Here is an 11,807-nt window from a genome sequence, read left to right as displayed (position 1 = left end):
TTATTGTATAGTTTTTTAATTAAAAATTTGGGGCATAAAAATGTGTTCTGTTTATTTTTAACTTTTTACCTGGCAACAATTTCAAATGTATAAAAACAGAGCAAGAAGCATCCATATACCCAGATTTACTGACTGTTAACATTTTAAACTTATTTCCTTTATCATGTCCTCTCTGTCTCTCTCTCCACAATTTTTTCCTGAACCATTTTATGGTAAGCTGTTTACGTCATGGTCCTTTGCCCCTAAATGTTTTGGTATTTCCTGAGAACAGAGATGGTCTGTTACGTAACTACAGTACAGTTACCAACTTGAGACGCTTACAACTCACACGGCTGTAACAGTAATTGTACCTAATCTGCTGGCTGGGTTCTAATTTTGTCAGTTGATCTAACAGCGTCCTTTCTGGCATTTCCCCTCCAGAGCACAGCTCAGTCTAGGGTCCAGTATTGCTTTCAGCTGTCACATCTCTTCAGTGTCTTTTAATGTATAACATTTCCACAGCCTTTCTCTGACTTTTATGACATTGACATTTGTGAAGAATGTAGTCCCTCCCACCTATCTTTGTAACTGAAATGGTCCTCATTTATACAAATGCTCACTTTGATTAAGTTGTGGTCATGACTTCATGACCAGAAGAGTGCACTGGAGATGTGTCCTTTCCAGGGTATCACATCGGGAAGTGCACGGTGGTCCCCTGTCCCTCCTAGCTGTTGTTAATTTTAATTACTCTGCCAAGGTGTTGCCCTATTTCTCCCGTTATAGAATTAGTTCCTTCCCACCCCTTGCAACTAACAAGCAACCTGTTGATAGATACTTTAAGACCATATAAATATCCTACTTCTCATCAAAACATCCCCTAGAATTATTATCCACTGATGATCCTTGCCCAGTTCAATCTTTATAACAATACAAAATGAAGATTTTTCTAACTTGAGAATTCCCTCCACATTCACCAAATGACCCTTGACATTCTTCAAGAGACCTTGGCATTCAAGAGCCCCTCCCACTCCTATGTATTTATTTATTATTTATCAATTTTCAGTATAGGCTCACAAACTCTTATTTTTCCCATGGTTTATAACACATTGTTGCACGTAAGTGTTTTGGGCAGACTGTCCCACATGTGTGCAGTAGGAGCCGCCTCAAGGCGGCTCCTTTGTCCTTGTGATGCCCCCCCGGGGTTCTTTAAGCACCTCCTTACTTTCTGGCCTAACGAGATGTTCTAGGCTCATCTTGTACCCACCCTGTCCTAGGCGCGGGAGCAGCCATGTCTCCAAGGAGCGAGGTGCTGTGTGCGTGCGTAAAGAGTTCTGCAAGCCTCGTTACAGACATTGCAAACTCATCACCCCTCCCCCTAATACCCTGCTTCCCAGAGGCAACTACTGTCACCTCTAACTGATTGTATTTACCACCGAATTCCTAAATAACATGCTTCTGCTGCTCCTTCTACATTTTTCACAAGCACACATATTTCCCGTTTCCCTATGCTCTCAAGTCTCTTACAAATTTGGTTATCTCTATTTTCAGTGTTTACCTTTTTATGATGGTGTAACCACTGCTCATTGTTGAACTTCGAGTGTCCTATGATTACGACCACTCTTCCCTTCCAGTATGAGGTTTTATGTGCTCTGGAGCCAACTGTCTTGATTTTTCCACTGGCTTAGTTTCTTTGTTGTATTATTATCGCTGATTCCACCCCAAATCCTCTGCTGGTTCTCTAAACCTGCTCCTGACACCTCCAGACGCATCCGATGTGCATGCAGTCTCACTTTCTGGAAGTCCCTGTCCCTGGAGCCTTCCCATCTGCTCCAGCTTGGGCCGGCTGCGACATAGCTGCCATCTTGGTTTCCTTCACCGTCATCTTGGGGAATTCCCTCATTACTTCTTGGCTCCCCGTGACCCTGATTCTCATCTCTTTCCTTACGTAATCCTTTGTTTTGATAAATCGCAACCTCTAGCAGTTTCCTAAGCAAACAAATAAACAAATATGGGAAGTACTTTTTTTGAGATCTTGCACTTCAGAAAATGTCTTTATTATACCCACACCATCAGTTGACAATTTGACTTGATGTAGAATTCTAGGTCAGGTACAATTTTCCCCCAGAATTTTGGAGGGATTATTCCTCATCCTTTAGCTTCTAGTGTTGCCATCAAGAAGCCTAAAGTAATTCTGACTCTTGATTGTTTGAATGAAAATGTTTTCTCCCTGTCTGGGAACATCTCCTCTTTGCTTTTAGTTTCTGAGATTTTATCATGACGTGACTCAGTGTGGGTTTATTTTTGCCCACTAGGTTGTCAGTGGGCTTTTTTGATCTGGAAACACCTGTCCTCCAGTTCTGAAAATTTTTTCTTGAGTCATTTCTTTGATGATTTCCTCCTCTCTGTTTTCTTTGAATAATTCACATCACAGACTCCTAACTTGGGTTTTGATTTTCTTTTCTATTTTCCATCTCTTTAGGTTTTTCCCCCTCCCACTTTCCAGAAAATTAAAAAAAAAATCTTCTAAAGGCTTAAATATAAGATATGACACCATAAAACTCCTAGAAGAGAACACAGGCAAAACATTCCCTGACATAAATTGTAGCCATGTTTCCTTTGGGCAGTCTACCCCGGCAAAAGAAGTAAAAGCAAAAATAAACAAATGGACCTAATCAAACTTATAAGCTTTTGCACAGCAAGGGAGCCATAAACAAAACATAAAGACAACCTATGGACTGCGAGAAAATATTTGCAAACTATGTGGCTGACAAGGGTTTAATTTCCAGGATTACAAACAGCTCATACAACACAATAACAACAACAACAAGACCCCGAACAACTCAATCAAAAATGTGCAGAAAACCTAGATGGACATTTCTCCAAAGAAGACATCCAGATGGCCAACAGGTACATGAAAGGTGCTCAGCATCACTAATCACCAGAGAAATGCAAATGTGAAATACAACGAGGAGTCAACTCACACCAGTCAGAGTGGCCATCATTCAAAAGTCCACAAACAACAAATGCTGGAGAGGATGTGGAGAACAGGGAACCCTCCTACACTGCTGGTGGGAATATAGTTTGGTGCAGCCACTATGGAGAACAGTATGAAGATTCCTTTGAAAACTAAAAAGAGAGTTACCATAGAATCCAGCAATCCTACTCCTGGGCATATATCTGGAGGAAACTCAAATTCAAAAAGATATGTGCACCCCATTGTTCATAACAGTACTGCTTATAATAGCCAGGACATGAAGCAACCTGAGTATCTATTGACAGATGACTAGATAAAGAAAATGTGGTGTGTGTGTGTGTATATATACATATATATATGTATATATACTTAAATATTATATATATGTATACAATTACTCAGCCGTAAAAAAGAATGAAAGATTGCCATTTTCAGCAACATGAATGGACCTAGAGATTAGTAGACTAAATGAAGTCGGACAAAGACAGATATATGGTATCACTTATATGTGGAATATAAAAAAATGATACAAATGAAATTATTTACAAAACAGAAACAGACTCACAGACATAGAAAACAAACTTATGGTTCCCAAGGGGGAAAGGGCAGGGGGGGATAAATTAGGAGTTTGGGATTAACATGTACATGCTACTATATATAAAATAGATGAACAACAAGTTCCTTTTGCAGAGCACAAAGAACTATATTCAATATCTTGTCATAACCTATAATGGAAAAGAATCTAAAAAATCTGAAAATACATATATATTCTTTTTCATCTATATGTATGTGTATATATAGACACAAAACTGAATCACTTTGCCGCACACCAGAAACTAACACAACATTGTAAATCAGCTATACTTCAATAAAAAAATCTTCCAACAGTTCTAGTCATTTAAAAAAACTTTTGCTATTGTACTTTCAACTTATAAGAGCTCTTTTTTTTTGTTTTCTGAACATTCTTTTACTATAGCAGTCTTTCTTGTTCTGTAGATGTTATGTTATTTTTTGAAAAAAAAAATCTCTGAGGATATTAATGGTTAGTTTTCGTTAAGAAATTCTTTTGGCCCACACATAGTTTCTCTTTTTTTCAGCTTACCTTTTGTTTGTTTCTCTTGGCCTCTTTCTCCCATATTAAATGCTTTCCTCACATGTTCAATGATCCTTGGCCATCTGTTGAATTTTTTAAAAAGAAGACTTTATAAGACACGATTTATATTCTCATTCCACTGGTATAATTTACATACAATAAATGTACCAACTTTAACATGTGTTTACATATATATACCCACGTAACCATCAGCACAATCAAGATACAAAATATTTCCATCACCCTGGTGCCCCTTTATAGTCGCTCTTCCCCCAGCTCCAGCCTTAGGCAACCACTAACCTGCTTTATGCCACTATAGATTAGTTCCGCTTGCTCCAGAATTCCATACAAAGGACGTCACGTGTAATGTTTCTGAGATTCATTAATGCTGTGTGAATATGCAGTTTACTTTCCTTTTTATTGCTGAATAGTATCCCACTGCACCAACACACCACAATTTGTTTATCTGTTCACTTAGTGATGGACATTTGGTTTGTTTCCAGTTTGAAGCTATGAAGCCTAAAGCTCTGTGAACATTTGTTCATACAGCTGATGGTACGGACAAATGTTTTCAATTCTCTTGGGTAAATGCCAGGTTGTGGAATTGCTGGGTTATATGGTGAGGGTGTTCTTAACTTTATAAAAAACTGTCAAACTATTTTCCCAAAGTGGTTGTACCATTTCTACATTCCCATCAGCAAAGCATGAGAGTTCTAATTGCTCTGCATCTTTACCAACACTCCGTATTAGCAGTCTTTTTAATTGTAGTCATTCTAGTGGTATGTAGTGTTCCCTTTTGACGGTTTTGATGCGCATTTCCTCGGTAATTAACCAGGCTGTCTTCATATGCTGTATGCTCGAGGAGTAGGGCACAAAGAGACGACTGGATAATCAGGCTGGTGGGAGAGGAGTGTCAACCAAGGCTTCACTGTAAAGCAGTTCTCTGGGCCATTTTGCAGAGAATTTTGTTACCAATTTCTTAGTTTTTTCCCTCTTAGACTGGTTAGATTCCTCGTAGAAGCTCCCCAGCCGCCTGCCAGAAGCCATGGGTGGCTTCTCGGATTCTAAAATCCAAGTGCGAGAAGAGAGCTGGCCACTTCAGCTTCCAGTATGTAATCCCCGCCTTCGATCGAGTCCGGTGTTTCTTAGTCCAGAGAACCTGTTCTGCACTCTCCAGGGAATAAACCTACAATGTTCTGCAGTGCGAGGCAGGGGCTATTCCCTAGCCGAGCCGAGTGGATGAGAGCCCTGGGGAGAGGGGCGGTCTGGCTGCTCTTCAGCTGACTTTCACCCACTCTCCTCTTTCCCGATCTCCTTTACTCCTACTTCTGGAGGTTTCTGGTAGTGCCCATTTCTGAGCCTTTGGGCGTTGTACTGTGTGACTGATTAGCTTGTCAGCTACTCAAGTTCCCTGGTGATGAAAATAATTGCTCTGTCACTTTATGCGGCTCTACTTTTGTCAAGGGAATGGTAAAAAACGTGTTTAGTGGTTTTTCTCAGCACAGGATGCTAACAGCATAAGGATGCAGCCCCTGTTAGTAAGTGCTGGGCCAGAGGAGAGCTGCGATTGGCAAATGGGGCAAGTAGTAGGGAAATGGCAAAACCAGAGTTCAGACATGGCTGCAGCTTAAAGAAAACAGCAAAAAACTCACCAATGAAGCACTTTAGGGGCTACTTTTGCCTTCAGCCTAGTGAATGTCCCTGAATACATGCAGGTCAACTGAATTCAGGATCCACAACGACTTGCCAATGATTTAATGTCATTACTTCCATATCGTTGTTGTCATTGTTTTAATAGACTTAAAAAATTTTAAAGCAGTTTTAGGTTTACTGAAAATTTGAGCAGAAAGTACAGAAATCCAGTTTCTCCAATCATTAGCATCTTGCACTCGTGTGATATGTTTGTTACAACTGATGAGCCAATATTGATATGTTATTATTCACTAAAGCCCACAGTTGACATTGGGTTCATTCTTTGCATTGTATACTCAGTGGGTTTAGACAAGTGTATAGGGCAACACACCCACCATTACACTATCAGGTAGAATGATTTCACTGCCCTAAAAATCCTCTGTGCTCCACCTGTTCCCCCCACTACACCCCACAAACCCTGGCAACCACTGATCTTTTTACTGTCTTCATAGTTTTGTCTTTTCTGGAATGTTACACAGTTGGAATTACACAGTATGTAGGTTTTTGATTGGCTTCTTTCACTAAGTAACATGCATTCGAGTCTCCTCCATGTCCTTTTGTGACTTGCTAGCTCCTTTTTTAGTGCTGAGTAATATTCCACTGTCTGGATATATCTCAGTCTATTCATTCACTTACAGAAGGACATTTTGGTTGCTTCCAAGCTTTGGCAATCATGAATAACACTGTTATAAACATCTATGTGCAGGTTTTTGTGTGGCATAAGTTTTCAATTCATTTGAGCAAATACCAAAGAGTGTGACTGATAGATCCTATGGTAAGGGTATTTTAGTTTTGTAAGAAACTGCCCAACTGTCTTCCAAAGTGGCAGCACCATTTTGCATTTCCACCAGCAATGAATGAGCGTCTCTGTTGTTCCACGTCCTTGCCAGAATTTGGTGTTGTCTTCTTGGAGAATTGGTCCTTTTATCGTTACGGGATGTCCTTCTTCATCTCTGATAGCTTTCCTTTCTCTGATGTCTGCTCTGTCGGAACATGGCCACTCCTGCTTTCTTTTGATTACTGTTAGCATGGTATAGTTTCCTGCATCCGTTTAAATCCATTTGTGTCTTTGTATTTATAGTGGGTTTCCTATAGACGCTATGTAGTTGGGTCTTGTTTTTGGATGCAGTCTGACAATCTGTCTTTTGATTGATGCGTTTAGACCACTGGCCTTGAAAGTGATCGTTGATACAGGTGGATTAATATCTACCACATTTGCTACTATTTTCTATTTGTTGTCCTTGTTCGTTGTTCCTAGTTTTGTTTTCCATTCTTTTTCTGCCTTTTGTGGCTTTAACTGAGCGTTTCATGTGAGTTATTAGTTATACTTCCTTTTTTTAAAACTTTTTTTTAAGTTGTAGCCCTAGAGTTTGCAATACACATTTATGAGTTTATTTTTAATAACATTTTACCGTTTCACGGGTAGTATGACTACCTTATAATAATGAAATAATCCTAATTTCTTCCTCCCATCCCTTGTACCATTTCCATCATTCATTTCACTTATATATAAACATACACGTGGAGGCTAGAGCTGACTGGAGTTGAGGATTTCCCTTCCCCCAGGTCAGTTAGGCTCTGATGATGCTCCAGTTTTATAGAGATTGTGTCTTTTTGTACCCTGTTAAGGCTAACACATGATTTTCTAATTTTTTTTCTGATTCTTATAGTAAATAATAGTCTACTAAATCTTATGTTTTCATAAAGTCTACATAAGCCCTACTCTACACCCCATTTGATGTCAGTTGATGGCAGGTGGACATGCACAGGACACCTCCGTGTCCGTCTGGATCGCATAAGATGCAGCTCCTGGACCTTCTATGATCAAGTGCGTGAAAAAGTCCAGTTCCCAATAGGCATTGTTCCCAGGACTCCTCCTGTTCCCAGTTCTGCCTGCAGAGTTTGATGGGAGCAACATCTTACAAGATAAAAAAGCACCGTCACCAGGATCCTCCCTCCCTTACCTCCTGCTCTGGTGTTTTCTGGAAATTGAAACAGGAAGAGCGTGGAAACCACCAGTGGCTGGCTCTCATGCCCACTGACTGCATTTCTCCTACTGATAGGTTTACTAGATTGAAATATAAGAAGATTTTTTAAAATGTCTTTCATGACACACTGTATTTATTTATTTAAAAGGTCCTTATTGAGCACTTCCTGTATGTAAGGTCCTGTGCTAGGAAATCAAAACAAAGCAGTGAGCAAGGTGGACATAGCCCAGCCCTCAGAGAGGGGGTGGTGAATAGGAAACAACTGAATACATAGTGAATCATTGTAATTGGAAGTGTGATTTGAGTTTCAGAGAAACATCCAGCCCGAGGGGCAGGGAAGGATCCGTGGTGGTGGTGGCTCCAGGATAGTCTTCCTGGAGAACTGGTGTTTGAGTTGGGCTCTGAAAGATCAGACTAAACTCGGAGAGAAGGAGGGTATGGGTGTTCCAGGAAAGGAGAAGAACGCGTGCCAAGGTCCTGGGGCAGGAGGGGAGCAAGGTGGGCTTGTGGGCACTGCAGTAAGTGGACGTGGCTGGAGTGTGGAGGGAGAAACAAGGAGAGGTGCAGCCGTGTCCCGTGTTGCCGGGGCAGGGCAGGGGCTCTGCGAACATCGCTGGTTAGCAGATGAAAGAAGGCAGATGTGGCTGGTCTTTAAGGAGGTTCCTGCCCTCAGCTCCTGCTTGTCCACACACTTTACCAGTGACGAGAGTGAGCGTGCGGGGGCCGCTTGGCCAGGAGTCAAGGGAACGGGTGAAAGTCAGAGAAGGGCTAAATGAGGAACGAGCAGTGTGTGGCCAAGGCCAGAAGGAAGAGAGGCCACGCTGGTGTGGGGAGGCCTGGAGGCTGCGTGGGGAGACAGCTGTAGAGGCAGGTCTTGAGCCGTGGCAGCAGCAGGCACCCCAGCAAGGAGCAGGGCAGGAGGCGAGGGCTCAGACAACAGAACAGTGTGAACAAAGGTTCCACGAAAGAGGCTTGGGGGTGGAGGGGCTGCGGGACCGGCGTGCGCAGTGACGGGAGGCTGGGTCAGGCGTGGACGAGGCAGCGTCTCGGCTGCGGTCAGAGGTGGCTATGCCCCCAGGCCACATGCGGCCCCTTCTGGGAGCCCAGCAGGACGATGCCCAGATCGGCCTTCTCCGTCCAGAGCCCTGAGATCCACTGCTTCTCATATTCAAGCATTGGGTAAAAGGACCTGCCTATAGGTTTGGTTTCTAGGAGGTGGGAGAAAACGGCCAGAGCTGGGAAAGCTCCAAATCTTCAAATGCAGACATGACATCTTATTGCTGCCCAGTGAACTCGAGAAAGAATCTGCCCCAGCTTGTCACTCAGATCTCATCAGATCTGAGACCCAGTGAAAACTCTTCCCCGAAAGTCCCACAGAATTTGAACAACGGAAAAGAGAAACCAGCACAGCCGTGACTGCAAGTCATTAGCTGTGATAAACATCGTGTCTGGGGAGCCAGGGTCATTCACTCAACAAGCATTTCCTGTGCGCCTCCTCTGAGCCACACACACGAACGGCCATCAGCTCTCTCTTTTGGTGCTGAGAGATGCCCTGAGCAGCACCGTTTGGGACATGAGACAAGCCAGAGCGACGTCTCTGAGGAAGTGGCTTGGCTTCTCTGCGCACCCCGACGTCTTTGGCACCCAATCTTAGGGGGAGAGGACGGTGTGACGCTGTCTCCAAGACCGAGAAGCCACGAGGCTGCAGCTCCCCAGGAAGAGGCGGAATTGTACAGACTCAAATGAATTAGGAGTGTCAATGGAGCGGTTCGACTTGGCTTGCACAGTACAATAAAGATCTGTAAACACTCAGCTCCGTATTGAACTCGAAGCAGGGTGATTAATTCATTATTCACTTCCCAGCCTGGAAGGGAAAGCGTGTATACCCGGGGGCCAGCGCGGACGAGCACCGTCATAAATCACGCCGCGTACAAGCCTCGCAATGAGGCACTCGGCTGGCCGGAGGGGCTGCTCCGCAGGCAGCGGCAGTGGCCAGAGAGCCGGCCTGCTGAGGTGGGTCAGCCTGCTCCCTGGAGGCGCACCAGTTGGCCAGTCACTCAGCCTTCCAGCCAAGGCGGCCAGCCTCTCGGCCACCCAGCTTGGTGCTTCCTGGCCAGACCACAGGGAAACAAACTCCACTCCACCCAGGAGAGCTTCTGTGACCTGAGGTGGCCCCTCCTGAAAGTGGACGAGATGCTAGGAGTAGCGTTAGGGTCTGTCCAAAAGGCCTGTAAGGTCCAGATGGGATAAAGCACTACCTGCTCCCCTCCCTGGGCTGTTCCTGGTCCCGGATCCTTCTGGCCCAGCCAGAGGGCCAGGCTTGTGTCTGCTCTGCATCTTCCAACTGGGGGCTCTGGAAGTCACTCCCTGCGGACCACGAGTACAGCCTTTGCCCTCCAATCTCTGCTGCCTTCAGGGCAGAGCCCTTTGCGGGATGAGAATTTCATGTAGAGTTGAAAGCAGCCAGTGCAGGACGTCCCTATCAGGGGCTGTTTAGTGCTGCTGGGTGACAATGCAGTCCTTCACATAGACGATTTTTTCTTTTCCAAGCAAGACACCCTCCATTTCCTCAACTGTCCCTCATATTTCAAGATTTCTAGACCTCCCATGTCCTGACATTCTGTCCTAGACTGGCCCCCTTTATATCTCCTTGTAAGTCTCCAACCACTGCCCCGCCCGCCTGACGGGGCGCAGCACCTCCTGTGCATTCTTATCGTCAGAGCAACAATAAGTAGGACTTACGACGTCTTAATGCTTTACATGTATCATCTCAAGTAACTCAGAATGACCTGGTGGTCTTAGTAGTTCTAGTTTACAGACGAGGCCTCAAGAGGTGAAACGGCTGGTCAGGACGCAAGCCCTGGCCAGTCTGCCCGCGGAGACGCGCCTCTGACCTTCCCGCTGTGCTGGTGCACTCGTCCGGGGCCTGGCGCATTTGCTAGCTAAAACGCCAGCGACATCTGCTTCAGGGTCTGCCAGGCTCGGGGACTTTCTTCCTCAGAGCCAAGCTGAATCTGAGAGACTGGTCGAAACCCCTGAATCTCTACTAAAGGCACCATCAAAAAATAATAATATGGTATTTTATCTAAAAAAAAAAAAAAGACAAACTTATTTACAAAACAGAAACAGACTCACAGACATAGAAAACAAACTTATGGTTACCAGGGGAGGAAGGGGGTGGGAAGGAATAAACTGGGAGTTCGAGATTTGCAGATACGAACTAAGGTATATAAAATAGGTAAACAGCAGGTTCATACTGTACAGGGAACTATATTCAATATCTTGTAGTAACTTATGTTGAAAAAGAATATGAAGACAAATATATGTGTCTTCCTATATGACTGAAGCATTATGCTGCACACCAGATTGACACAACATTGTACACTGGCTGTACCTCTGTAAAAAATATACACTACCACTACTAACACTAGACTACCACCATCACCACCACCACCACCACCACCACCACCACCACTGAAATAACAAAGGCACGACCCACACAGCTTTCTGCTCTTCCAGAAAAGGGAGATTCTTCCCTCCAGGCCAGATACTATGGCTCAGGAGGCAATCTGTTTACCTTATTTGGGACACAAAGGAGCAGATTCTCCCTAATCTGTTTACAGAACAAAAGAGCAAGCAAACAGGATTCCTTAACAGAAGGGTCTCGAACCAAGGATTAGTGGGAAATGCTCATTCTCCTCAGGCTCCCAGACAGACACCTTACAACAAAGAGCACTGGGGCCCAGCCTACCGTGCTCGAGAACAACAGGCATAGTCTATTAACACCGTCCCTTCCCCTACGAAGGAAGAAAAGTTAGACAGCCAGAACCGGTAGCCCAGGCTTCAGTGGGGGGCTTAAGCATTGCCCATAGCAGCTCTGCACATGTGTTCACCAAGCTCCCTGTGAATATCTACAGAGGGAGATTCTGATTTTGCTTACGTGTGGGCTGCATTTGACATTATGGTTAAGGAGAGAGGACTGGCATTTGGGGTGCTGCTTATACAAGGCTCTCTCATCCTAGGAGAAGTCAGGTGACCTGGAATGGGTACTCAGGGGGTGCCTGCAGAGTCTGCTCCCTGA

The sequence above is a fragment of the Camelus bactrianus genome, chromosome 27 (genome assembly GCF_048773025.1).
Source record: "Camelus bactrianus isolate YW-2024 breed Bactrian camel chromosome 27, ASM4877302v1, whole genome shotgun sequence".
NCBI lineage: Eukaryota > Metazoa > Chordata > Mammalia > Artiodactyla > Camelidae > Camelus > Camelus bactrianus.
Note: the sequence above shows the minus strand (reverse complement) of the source record.